At 33.4% G+C, this 14,559-nt stretch overlaps 1 protein-coding gene across 1 annotated transcript in view; it reads right to left on the reverse strand.

Annotated features, from left to right (window-relative positions):
• Window positions 1-14,559, reverse strand: part of CNTNAP5 (contactin associated protein family member 5) — an 876,250-nt gene that overhangs the window by 251,679 nt on the left and 610,012 nt on the right. The window lies entirely within an intron of this gene.

Consider the following 14,559-nt stretch of genomic DNA (forward strand, 5'->3'; position numbering starts at 1 on the left):
TGTGCCAGGCCTACCCAATCTGTGCCCAAGTAAATCCTGAGGGAGCCGTTAAACCCCCACCTCTCCTGAAGCCAGTCCAGAGGAGAGGCATGTACCCGGGTGAGGATTGGCAGCTAGACTTCACACATATGCCTCCTTGTAGAGGTTTTAAGTTGCTTTTACTATTTGTTGATACTAACCTACCAACTGATAGAATGCTTTGCAACCATACTCATCCATGGGGCCAAGCAACCAGGAGACTGCTTCAGAATCTAACCTCAGGTACCGTCTGTATGCCTTCCTCTGCAAAGTAAGTTCCTCATCCCCCTCCAGCACCTTTCAGAGGCCTATTAAGAGAAATGCCTCTGATTGGAACCCACTCCCACCTGTGATTCTCTCCACCCGGTGCTTGACACCCTTCAAACACTATGGGTCTTGCACCTTAGGCCACTTGATTACCCCTTTCACTATATACAATGCCAGTGCCCCAGAGGCAGCCCCCATTCCCCTGAGGAAATATAAGCGGGGATTTTGGGAAAACACTCTGTGGTACTTGAAGAAAGGGGCCGGGATGCTATTTCCTTGGGTTGGCTATTTAGATCATGAAAGCATTCTCTCCAACCTGACAGCCACAATCCACCAGTTTGCCAACGAAATGGCTCATTCCTTGAGAGAGATTCAGGAATCTCTTGACTCGTTGGCTAATGTGGTTTTGGATAATCGCATGGCTTTCGATTATCTTCTTGCCTCCAGCGGAGGTGTCTGTGCTCTAGTCAACAGCTCTTGCTGTATGTATATTAACAACTCAAGGAAAGTTGAGCTGCTCACAGAGAGAATCTTATAGAAGGCTGCCTGGATGCAAGACATCCATGAGCAGTTTTTTACACCCCCCCAAGTCCACTGGGTGGGATTCCTGGATATGGTCTCTACTGGCACCTATACTAACCCCTCTTCTGATTATTATCCTTCTGCTCATATTTGGTCCTTGCGTTTTCAAATTGCTCGTGAGATTTGTTTCTTCTAGGCTACAAGCTGCAAACTTTCAACTTCTCCTGCAACCAGGGAACCCTGAAATAACTGATACACCACTTCGCATCCACTGGACACTATGGCTGCCGCCTTCAGATCTCGCTTCTCTCCTCCAAGCACCACTTCCCCTTCTTCCCTCCTTTAGGTTTGAGCTCTACGACCATCCCCAGCAGGAAGTAGATACAGAAGACTAGAGACCACCGACCCTTTTCCAAAAGAATTTGTGTTTAGTGCTTGAGGGGGGAGATGATGAGGACAATACAGCCTCGCCCAGGAGGGCATCTGCATTAAAATGTTCCTTTCAGATGCGCACCTTTTTGGATGCAAACCCATCCCAAGTATGTCCCTTTCAGATGTAAAACCTATGCACCTTTTGGATGCAAACCCATCCCAAGTATGTTCCTTTCGAATGCAAAAACCCAAATTGTTTTGTTTCTGTATATAAGTAAGCCCTGAGAAAATGTCTCCTTGCAATTCTCTGATATTGCCCACTAAGAGAACATCTTAGTGTTTTTCTCTCTTTAATAAAGTGCCTTTTCTTATCACAGCCTTTTGTGTAGCATTTCTCGCTGCGAACCCGCCCTAACTTGGTGTTTTGGAGAACTAGGAGACCAACCCATATTCCTGCCAAGATCCATACCTCATCAATTATATTTTAATATAATTATATTGGTTTCCTTTGTTCTCCTTTGTATATTTTATTTAACATATTTAAAAACAGTACTCAGGCTTCACTCATTGCCAAAAGGTGACAAAAATTAAGCCCCTCATTGAAATATTTCTAATCCCCCCCAGTTGTAAATCTATGATCTTATGCTCTTATGATGTCTAGTCCATGTCAAGATTCCATCTATTTACTAGCATCTGAAATTCCTCCATTAAAGATTAATCTTATTCATTCAATATTCTGAATTCTATTAAAATGACTATTTTGTTTTAAGAGATAGTCTTCAATTATTCTCAGTCCCTGAACATTCTTGTGAATCATGGATCCAAGAGAAATTGTTAGTGGAAAAAAGGGAGAGAAGATGCAGGTATTGGGAAACTGAAGGCCAGGGTAAGGATGACATAGAATGGTTGTGAATTGTGAAGACAGACCTTACACAGTTTAAATTCCTGTGAAAGATTAGCTCTCATTCTCAGTAGCATTTCACCTAATAAATAAAATGTGACTTAACACTATAAGTTGGTTGATAGAGATGGAATGTTTATGAAAGTGCATTAAAAATCAGGTCTTATTCTATCATAGAAAAATACATTAGAAGCTAATAGCCCTTATTAAACTTTTATATAGTCAATTTTATTATGAGTCTTAAAAATTCACACAGAACTACAATTCCTGACAACATTGCTGTTGATTGTTCAACAATTCTGGCACAGAAAACTTGAAAATGACACTTGATAATTTCTAAATTATAGTGTAAGAAATCTCTTACTGTAACAAATAGGAATCCTGAGCCAAAAATACCATGGATTAACACTACTTTTAAATTGTGGGTTATTTCCTATATTATTTTAGAGGATGAGTCATTTTATATTAAAAAAAAACTTAATAAGTAAGCATAATTACCACAACTATATATTAAAGAAAAAAATATTTTAAAGAATAGTATTTATAATCACAATTAAGAATTTACAGAATCAAGATAGCAGATAGAGACTAGGAATTTGCCTGAGCTTTCCCTAATTTCCCTCACTAAATCAAGGTTCTATATGGATTCTCAAGCAAAAGAGCCCACAAAAATTCAGAGTGAAGCAATTTTCTGCTTAAGATAGCATATTAGTATTTCAGAAAGGTCTGTTTTACCACAAGGGTGGGGGGAATCTCGTGAAAGGCTCTTAGCATGGGGGCAAAGATTAGCAGCAGAATCCCATCAGTCTTAGATCAGCTGGCCAATTGTTCAGAAGGTTACCTGTGAGATTTCTAGCCCTAGTACAGAATGCAAATTATGAGCCCCAAACATCTACAACAAAATGCCTTCTGAACCTAGTAAAATGGGAAAACTACCAAAAATTTTGCCCCCAGTGAGATAAGCCAGTGTAAGGTCTCTGTCCCTTTGCAAAAGAAGCTTGAGACAGTATCCCCTGTGCCCCAGGAGCAGAGCTCAACTTTTTAAAAAATGATCAAAAAGGCAGAATCCTGATCATGGAAAGCAGCAGGAAGATCAGAACACAAACTCATAGAGGATATCAGGGCAAAAGGCCTACATATGAAGCCTCAAAGGAAATATGAATTGGTCTCAAGCTGAAAAGGTTCTCTTGGAAAAACTCACAAATGATTTTAAAAATCAAGTGTAGAGGTAGAAGAAAAATTGGGGAAAGAAATGAGAGAGCAATGCAGAAGTATCATGGGGAAAAAAAAGTTGATAGTGTGAAAAGGAAACACAAAAATATATAGAAGAAAAAAATCTCCTTAAAAAATAGATTTAGTAGAGGCAGCTAGGTGTCACAGTGAAAAGAGCACTGGCCATGGAGTTAGGAGAACCTGAATTTAAATTTGGCCTGACACATTTTAGCACTATAACCCTAGGCAAATCAATTATCTCCAATTGTCTCACAAAACAAATAAACAAATAAATAATGAAATAAAAACTTAGATTTAGTGAAATGGAAAAGAAATATACTGAGAAAAACAACATTGTAAAAAGCAGACTTGGCAAAATGAGGGAAGAAAATCCACTGAACAAAATTTCTTTAAAACTAGTATTGACAGACGCAAGACGGTAGAGAAAGGCAGGAACTTGCCCAACCTCTCCCCCAAATTGCTTCAATTTTGTTTAAATAATAACTCTAAACAAATTTTAGAGCATCAGAACACCCCAAAACAGAGTAGAACATTTTCCAGCTGAAGGCAACTTAGAATGAAGCAAAAAACGTGCGACTCTAACATACAACCCCAGACCCAGATGCAGCTCTGGCCCTGCCCAACCTCTGAATCAGAGTCAGTCCTGGTGGTTTCCAGATCTCTCAGTCCAGAGGCATAAAAGGTTGGGAGATCTATGTTTTCTTTCACAACTTGATTTTTATGGAAATGTTTTATATTACTTCACATGCAGTTTCTTAATTATGGGTGAGAGAGAACAGGGAGAGAACCTAAAACTCAAAATATCTTAAAAAAAACAAATTTAAAAAATGTTTTGAGTGCAACTGAGGAAAAATATTGAATTAAAAAACTAAAATAAATGAAAATTGGTAAAAAAAAAAAAAAAGTAAAATTGACAAAATGGAAAAATAGGTAAAAAAGCTAACTAAAGAAAATAATTTATAAAAAATTAGAATTAGAGAAGTGGAAGCTAATGATTCAATGAGATATCAAGAATCAGTCAAACAAAATTTTAAAAAATGAAAAAAATAGGAGAAAATGTAAACTCTGTCACTGGGAAAAAACAATTGCTCTGGAAAAATGGAAATGGAAGAGTTAATTAAAAATTATTAGATTACTTGAAAGCCATGATCAAAAATGTGCCTAAATAACATCTTTCAAGAAATCATCAAGGAAAACTGCCCTGATATCCTAGAACTAAAGGGTAAAATAGTCATTGAAAAATCTACTAATCACCTCCTGTAGCAGATCCCCAAAATGAGAGCTCCAAGGAATATTATAGCTGAATTCCAGAATTATCAGATCAAAGAGAAAATACTGCAAGTAGCCAGAAAGAAATAATTCAAATATTGTGGAGCCATAATTGAGATTACCTAGGATTTAGCAGCTTCCACATCAAAGGATCAGAGGGCCTGGAATATGATATTCTGCAAGGCAATGGAGTTTAAACTATAACCAAGAATCAACTACCCAGCAAAATTGAGCATAATCTTTCAAGGGAAAAGATGGACATTCAACAATGTAAGAGATTTTCATTCATTTCTGATGAAAAGACCAGAGCTAAAGAGAAAAGCTGATGTTCATACAAGACTCAAGAGAAGCATAAAAAAGTAAACAAAAAGAAAAAAAGTTATTTACAGAATAAAAAACTTACACTTCTATGAGATCTTATATTTCCAATGAATTCTCATACATATGATTTGATTTTATCTTTATAATTTTTTCATGAACTTCTCATTTTTTTAAATAGCCTTTTATTTACAGGTTATATGTATGGGTAACTTTACAGCATTGACAACTGCCAAACCTCTTATTCCAATTTTTCCCCTCCTTCCCCCCACCCTCTCCCCCAGATGGCAGGATGGCCAGTAGATGTTAAATATATTAAAATATAAATTAGATACACAATAAATATATATGACCAAACCGTTATTTTGCTGTACAAAAAGAATGGACTCTGAAATATTGTACAATTAGCCTATGAAGGAAATCCAAAATTCAGGTGGGGAAAAATATAGGGATTGGGAATTCAATGTAATGGTTTTTAGTCATCTCCCAGAATTCTTTTGCTGGGCATAGCTGGTTCAGTTCATTACTGATCCATTGGAACTGATTTGATTGATCTCATTGCTGAGGATGGCAAAGTCCATGAGAATTGGTCATCATATAGTATTGTTGTTGAAGTATATAATGATCTCGTGGCCCTGCTCATTTCACTCAGCATCAGTTCATGTAAGTCTCTCCAGACCTTTCTGAAATCATCCTGTTGGTCATTTCTTACAGAACAATAATATTCCATAATATTCATATACCACAATTTATTCAGCCATTCTCCAATTGATGGGCATCCACTCAGTTTCCAGTTTCTAGCCACTACAAAGAGGGCTGCCACAAACATTTGTGCACATACAGGTCCCTTTCCCTGCTTTATGATCTCTTTGGGATATAAGCCCAGTAGTAACACTGCTGGATCAAAGGGTATGCACAGTTTGATAACTTTTTGAGCATAGTTCCAAATTGCTCTCCAGAATGGTTGGATGTATTCACAGTTCCACCAACAATGTATTAGTGTCCCTGTTTTCCCACATCCCCTCCAACATTCTGCATTATCTTTCCCTGTTATTCTAGCCAGTCTGACAGGTGTGTAGTGGTATCTCAGAGTTGTCTTAATTTGCATTTTTCTGATTAATAATGACTTAGAGCATCTTTTCATATGGCTAGAAATAGTTTCAATTTCTTCATCTGAGAATTGTCTTGAACTTCTCATTTTACATTTACAGGGATTTAAATTACAAAGAAGTAAAGTAAATTTTACAATGTCCACACTAAGTCAGAAAAAAAAAAGTTTTTTTGATGTCTTGCCTAATGTTCTTTTTCAAAAGGAAATTTTCCCTTTTATTTTGTGCTTAGGGGAATGGGAACTGTCAGTGAGATTATTCTTTCTGAGAATGATAGCATATCTGGCCTGCTTCTATAGATGTCTTTGTCTCTACCATATAGAGCAGTCTAGATACTCTTAAGATTATGTAACTTTCTTAAATGTGAAATATTTTTAAACTTAATTTCCAATTTAATCAGCAGATGAGATTTTTGCTTTATGTCATCTATAAGATAATTTTGTGTGTTATCATTCAACTCAATATATTTTGAGAATTATGTAGAAATAGCAAACATGAAATTATTTGGAAAAATGTGTTACAAACATATGTCCACACACAAATTGAGAGAATAATAATTTATATCATAAAATAATAGACAAAAAGATGGACTCAATTAATGACATCTTGTACAGCTTTAAAATCTTCCTTATTTCTTACCATTCTCAACTCTTTTTCTTCCTATGATCTTCCTTATTTCCTTTCCTTTTTAAACCTTTTCCTTTCCCTCTCCCACCCTTCCAGTCCCTCTTTTTCCTCCTCCTTTTCTCTAATCCTCTACTCTCCTCCTTTTCTTTCCTTCCTCTCTTCTGGCTTCTTCTCCAGTTTCTTACTTGAATAAGCTCTATGACAAAATCAGTTAATCCCTTTTTCACTCTTAATTTCCTAATATATCATTTGAGAATAAAATGGAATTATCACATAGAGCTATGAGGAAAGTTCTTTGTAAATTAAATATATATATATATATATATATGTATATATATATATATGCAAATTCCTTCCTTTCTTACATCCTCTCAATGTTTAATGTCTTACATATTTGTCCCACCCACCCAAAAAATAACAAAGATAGGTATTAGAGTAAAAAAACCACCTGTTTTCATAGAATAAATTAAATAGCTGTTTCAAGAATTTTTTTTATCAAGAAAATACTCATTAATATATTGTGAGTTTCTTCAAATTCTATTCTTCACAAATGAAAAAAAGTAGCATTTTTAGTATATATGAAACAGGATACAGAATTTAAGATGCATTTTAAAGAAGTACAAATCTCTAGCTGTTGACTAGTACCTTTGTCTGAATTTCATCTTTTATCAATCACCGCTTAAATTAATTTTAGCTTCATTTTCTACTTTGAGTAACATTTTAAGGTGACTACTTTAAGATTTTATCCTAAGGGAAAAAATAAGTAACTATTTATCTATGACTTGTTAAAACATTGAATCTAAGAAATGGGAAAAAATCAGCTTCTATGAAGTTTGTCTTGAAAACTCAAGTATATTTCTTGGTATAAAATGTTATAGCTGCTTAAATGGGTCTGTAGTATCAAATTACTTACTACACTTTGAAAGCTAGTGACAAAGAATGATCAAAGAGAGCATTCTGTGGTTACTGCTTCCCCCAAAAAAGATTTCACATCATCAAACCCAATAAATATTTCACTAACCATCTTGCAAACCTAAGCTTATTAATAAAAAAAAAAAATCATGACATACCACAAACAAGTGGTGCCTTCATCTTCTCACTATGCAGTGGAAGAAAGACACTTTTGCACATTATTGAGGCTACTGAGCTAAGAGACTATAAGAACACAACTTTCTTTTTAAATAAAATACATAGATGCTTATCATAAGAACAGCTGCCCCATTTAATGTTATATAAACAACTGTTCACATAGATGTGTTGAAATAAACGCATCATATAGTAATTCTGACAAATTCATATTATTCTTAAAAAGTCTTCTTTCATAACTTCTGAGGTGAAGGTCAATAACAAGAATGGAGGTGGAAAGAAGATCTAATTGTTCTAAAGAGATGCTGGGAAAATTATTCAAGAAAGTAGATCATCTAAATAAAGTCACTTTACTGATACATTTCCATCCTCTCTCAATCATTGGAATTTCAGTCATATCTGTTAATGTAACTACTTTTACATAATGAAAAAATTAATTTAATTTCTCTTCCCCCACTGCTGCAATTGATAAAGGACAGATAGCTCTTACAAGTCTCCTAATCTTGAAATTCTGCTGAAATTTCTCCTTACAGAAAAGAAAGCAGGTAAACTCAGAGAGCATGGAATTGGCACTAGTAATTGCAGAGACATAAAATAAGGTAGCAGATAATATTTCACTTCCAGAGCCCCCCTCCAAAAAATAGAAAGAAAAAGAATTATTGTTGTTATTATTATTATTACTACTATTAATGATACCTATTCTACTTTGTATTAGCTGCCCTGATTGGTTTCAACTACACAGAAAAAGATGCCTCTCCCAAAATAAATTCATCATTTCTAAACTCACTACTATTTTGCTTAATGAAAGCTAGACAGACCCTGTATCCTTCAGCCTCCTGTTCTCTCTCATAGGAGGGCCTGGAGGGTAGAGTACCAAACTCTTCCCAGTGCCTTCCTTTTTAGAATTCAGAAACTGTGCTTTACCTGGTTTCAACTTCATGGAACGAGACATTCCCTTATAATGCCTCCACTTTCATGCCTCATTTTTTTTTTGTTTGCTTTATTTGGTTTCATTCCCCTCCTTTAGATTGCAAGCTCTTTGAGAACGGGGACTGTCTTTCTTGTGATTATTATTTCCACTGTACTTAGCACAATGTTTGGCACATAGTTGGTGCTTAATAAATAGACCATGTAAATGGCTCATTTGTTCCAGATTCTAGGTTATCTGTAGGTCAGAAGCACCCATAATATATCATTGACATAAAAAATTCATCCTTTGAAGTTAGAGCTACAGGGCAGAAGTCTGCAGTTACCAATTTTAATAGCATCCATTTGTTCTTTTTTTTTTTTTTTAATAAAATTTAGACAAGATTATGATTTGTGCCTACCAACTGAGAACTTCTATTTACATCTGCAGATTGATAGCATTACTGAAATCAGGGAAATGAGTTGAAATTATTTCTTTTAAAAGATAAGAGTAAATTAAACAGCAAATAATCTTTTAGGAGCAGAGGAAGATCTAATGAGGTTAAGAGATAAAGTTGAGAATACTCTGAAAAGGTAATATCTCATAGACAAAAGGAAAAAAATAAATTCTTACTTGGCAACTCTGACTAAAAGAGTGGTGGAGGAAAGTTCCTTTTTATCAATAGAGAGGAATAGGAATAACATGAAATATGATCAGGGAACTAAAGGACCTATTATAATAAAATTTTCACATAAAACTTATCATCAGGTTTATCCTTAAATGCATCACACACATAAGCAGGTAGACTAAAGCTTTCTTTTACTTATAAAATTTCACAAAAGATAATAGGGAGGAGAACATAAGAAAGTATATGAAATTCTTGAGTATACAGAAAGAGATTTGAATTTCTTTCATAAAAAAAACATTCATTAGTTTTCAAAATTATAGAAGAATTTCTCCTTTAGGAATCCCTTGCATAATGTTTAAAAGAGCAAAAAAAGCTAAAGACAGATGAGTCCTATTCATCATTCTTTCTGGTCCAGAGAGAGCAAAAGAATTTTCACTGTTATACTGTCTGAACAGTTCATTACAGAATTTTACTTCATAATGAATGAAAATAATATCTTCAACTAAAATCCTACCACTGGTAATATGTTAGAGATGGCTTTATTATTATTCTTTGATTTTTATCTACTTCATCTTCTTATGATCAGAGTACTTTGCGTCAAAAATAGTGGGACAAAATCAAAATACAGTCAGGATTTCTGAAAGTTCATTTTTTTCAGAGAGTATATACCTCTCAACTCAGCATGAAACCCACACAAAGTCTTCCTTCCCAAGTAGATAGAGGAAAAATGAACACATTGGAGACTATTAGTTTAACTTTGTATCTAATCCTTTAAAAGTGCTTTTATGTTATTTTTGATCTTTATATCAATCAGATTTGATTAACTTGCCTCCCTCCTTACCAAACTTTCTATTTTAACAAAGAAAAACAGTTTAACAAAACTAATAAACCAACCAACTAATACTTTATGGAATATGCAACTTTGCAACCCATGTCCTTCAATTCTCTATTGAGTTGAGTTTCTATTTATTTCTTAACACTTAGATTGGAATGGCATTGATCAAATAGTTGTTTTGTTTACTTGACACTCCACAAACTATTTTATTATGTTTTTTTTTTAGAGATTTGAATGATTCTCCTCCCTTTCCCTATATTCACCTTTCAGTTAACAAAGATTTGATCTTATACTCTGAAGAAAGTCAGAGAATATTTTTTTATTTCAAAAGACAAATTTTGAAGTCAGAAGTAAAGGCATTGTTCAACATTGTTTTCTAGTTATATCTATTGATTAATAATTTTTAAATGAAAAAATAGAAAACTGATGTAGGTAGAAACACTTGAGAGAAATACACTTAGTGAAATCACAAAGAGAAATAGTTGAATCAAAATTGTTGTCCTTAAGTTTGAGCTAGTTTAAATAGATTATTTTGAATAAAAATAGAGAAAACTGACTTCCAAAAAACAAAAAGCTTTTATTTCCAGTAGTGAGCTTTTTAAGAAATATAGCATTTTCTTAGCAATAAAACTTTGGATCTTAAGTCTTTTTCTTTTCATTTCCACTTAAGAATTATTTCATGTTAGTACTGAATGTGAGGTTTTATGGTCCCATGAGCTGGAGACAGAAGAGTTTGATGAAAATATGAAAATGACAAAGGAAAGGGATTTAAAACTTCAAAAGCATATCAAATCTACCTGCAATGAGTAACAATACATTTTCCGACATGGAAGAAAGCCAGATTAAATAGAAAAAAATGCTTAGATGTTAATTACATCTATGGTAGAGTAAATTTCTATCATTACAAATATCCAGGAAGTGTATTAAGACAATTCCATTGGATAAAGCATGAAAAATACACTGAATTTGGATATGAGACAAGTGGAACACATCTAAATGCTAAAATTAAAAGTAGAAATTGAAGGAAAAATATTCCTCTCATGGCATCATGGTTTTGGAAGTGGTCAAATGCTGAGCATGTCACTTTTAAAAAGACTTTGTAATGTGAATTCTATCCCACAACTTGTAACTTCTCATAATCTAGGTGTGAATATTATCCAGCTATAATTGTTCTCTTGTTATTATCTTAAATACATTAACATTGAATTCAATGTTTTCAACACCTTTTATTTTAACATGCTTTATAGCTAATTTTTATGTGTGAATTATTCATAATATATTCTAAAAAGGGGTACTTGGCATAAGATAATTGACCTTGTCTGCATGAACCACCAATAGTCTTGCCCTAAGATAATTAACTTTCTGATGTGGTCTATTATTTAAGTGTAATGACTTTTCATTAGGTTGCCAATATATTATTGTTTAACAAGTCTACCTATTGCTACATTTAGAGTATTGGTCCATGATTTTGTTTTTCCTGGAAATTAAGTACTTGTTGACCTAATATGTATCTGATGACATACATAAAACTGAAAATGCCATTGTGGTTGCTTATCAAGGTTAATATGTGTCATCTGAAGTAATGAGCCAACCCAACATCAAAAGACAAGATCTCATTGCTTACATTAGTTTCTGTTTCATGTGACTGGAGTTTAAATGAGGATTTTTTAAAATTCAATTAAACAAATAATTTTTGAGTACCTGTTGTGCCTATGATATGAGGATATAGTTCTACATATTAGAAATACCTACATTCCTATGATTATAACAAACTTAAATTTACCTCTTTCTGACTCCTACCCATGGATTTTAGAATTGTTCTTAGAATAACAATAAAACAATATCCTTATCTTTGATAATGATATTTTACAAGTAGTTAAGGCAAAAGTAGGTAGATATCACTGAACCTGGAATCAGGAAGACTTCAGTGCAAATCTAGCAAATCTATTCACAGTGTGACCCTGAGCAATTTATTTAATCTCTGGCTAACTCAATTTCTTCATCAGTAAAATAAGAATAATCATAGCAGCTACATCCCAGGGATATGAGGACAAAATGAGACAATATTTGTTAATACTTCAAAAATAGTACCTGGCATACAGTAAGCAGATAATAAATCCTTGTTTCCAATCATTCTAGTAATTAAATAAGAAGTAATTAAATAACTCAGGTAAGAATCCTAAAGTTTTACAGCTTGTACTTTAGTACTTATATGTAATTATAGTTTCATCAGACTATGTATTCTTTCAACAAATACAGATCAAAACCCCTCTATATCATAGAAGACAGTCTTGATGAATGTAGTTAAACAAAAAAAAAAAAATGCATTATCTTGTGATCAACTTAGCTATCAATCTTCCCAAGTTAACAGCAATATTATATCAAAACAATACTTTACCCAATCTAGCCTGGTGGGTTCTTGACTTAACTAAAAGTCCACCATTGTTGCCTATACTTCCCAGAAGATGTCTACTCTAATAATTTCATTTTTCTCACCTGTAAATTGAGGGACAATGATTTCACAAGGTCATTTGCAATATGAAGTCTTTTAAAAATCTGAAATTCAGCCTGACATTCATGTGACCAAAAAAGATCCCCCCCCCAAAAAAAAATCAAAGATGTAAATAATAATGAAGGACTGACTTCATGGTCAACAATAGAAGAGAGAGGCCTTTCTGTAAATACCTATGAAGATTTTGTTGTTAATGATGCTGGATTTTATATATTTTAATTATATTTGACTGAATACTTTCATTTTATTTTTTACTTGTGTCATAATGTGAAGGTTTCGGTTCTTTGTTTAAAGATTCAGAGTTCAATATTTTAATTTTCAAGTCATTTCACCTTCTCATTGGATAAAAATTAATGCTTTACTCCTTAGCCTTCTGCTGCTATTCTTATTTCTTAAAATTTGTTTAGTATTTTATTTTTCCCATATTATATGTAAAAATCAATTTTTAACATTTGTTTGTAAAATTTTTAATTCAAAATTCTCTGCCTTTCTCCTTTCTCATTCCAATCCTCCTCTCCTTTGAACAGGGAAGCAATTAAATATAAATTATACATGTATGGTAATGCAAAACATTTCCATAATGATCATGTTATAAAACAAAATATAGATTAAAAACCCTAAAGGAAAAAAAGAAAATTAAACAACAACAACAACAAATGTATGCTTTCAATATATTCTTAAACAGCATGAGTTGTTTCTCTGGAGGCGGAATAGCATTTTTCATCATAAGACCTTCCGAGTTGTCTTGAATCATTGTATTGCTGGGAATCGTTAAGTCATTTAAAGGTGATCATTTTATAATATTAGTATTACTTTGTAGGCAGTACATTTAGTCTTGCATCCACTCATGGAAATCTTTCCAGGTTTTTCTGAGAGCATCCTGCCCCATCATTTTTATAGCACAATAGTATTCTATCACAATAACATAACACAATTTGTTCAGCCATTCCCCAATTGATGGACATTCCTTCAATTTCCAATTATTTGTCCTGAGAAAAGAGCTGTTAAAATATTTTTATGCATATGGTCCTTTTCTTTTTCTTTTTTTTAACTCTTTTGGGACACAGACTAGTAAGGATTTGGTATGTCAAAGGTTATATACAGTTTAATAGTCCTTTGGTAATAGTGCCAAATTGCTCTGCAGAATTGTTGAATCAGTTTACAATTCTGCCAACAATGCATTAATGTTGCCTTTTCCCCACATCTTCTCCACCAGTTGTCATTTTGATTTTCTGTTCTATTAGTTGATCAATTAGGTATGAGGTAATATCTCAAAATTCTTTTAATTTGAATTACTCAATGGTGAATATTTGTCATATGACTATAGAAAACTGTGAGTACTATATCTAAAAACTGTTCCTATATCAATTTAGGAATGGCTATTATTTTCATAACTTTGATGCTGTTGCCTCTATGTTTGAAAAATGAGGTCTTCATCAGAGAAAATAGCTTCAACTTTCCCTCCACTTACTTCTACTATTTCCTTCCATCTATTTTCCACCACTATTTATTTTATTCTTTCTCTCCTTTAACCCTGACTTTCCTCAAAAGTATTTTTCTCAGACTACCCTCTCCTCCAATCGGCCCTTGCATCTATCAACCAACCAAAGATAGATTTCTATATGCAATTGAGTGTATTTGTTATCTTTTTGATCCAATGCTAATGAAATTAAAGTTTATTCATTTCCCCTTACCTCTCCCATCTCCCTCCACTGTGAAAGTTTGTTCTTGTCTCCTTTATGTGAAATAATTTACCATATTCTATCTCTCTCTATAATGTTCTCTTAGTACATTCCTCTCTTTTCCTCTTTTTATATATTATCCCTTCATATTCAACTCATAGCTATACCCTCTGCCTACATATACACTGTTTCTGACCTCCATAATATTGAGAAAGTTCTTATTAAAAAGCCAAATTTTCTATTCAGCTTTGTTTTTTTTTTTCCATCAAGAAT

This window comes from Sarcophilus harrisii, chromosome 3 (assembly GCF_902635505.1).
Source record: "Sarcophilus harrisii chromosome 3, mSarHar1.11, whole genome shotgun sequence".
NCBI classification, from domain to species: domain Eukaryota; kingdom Metazoa; phylum Chordata; class Mammalia; order Dasyuromorphia; family Dasyuridae; genus Sarcophilus; species Sarcophilus harrisii.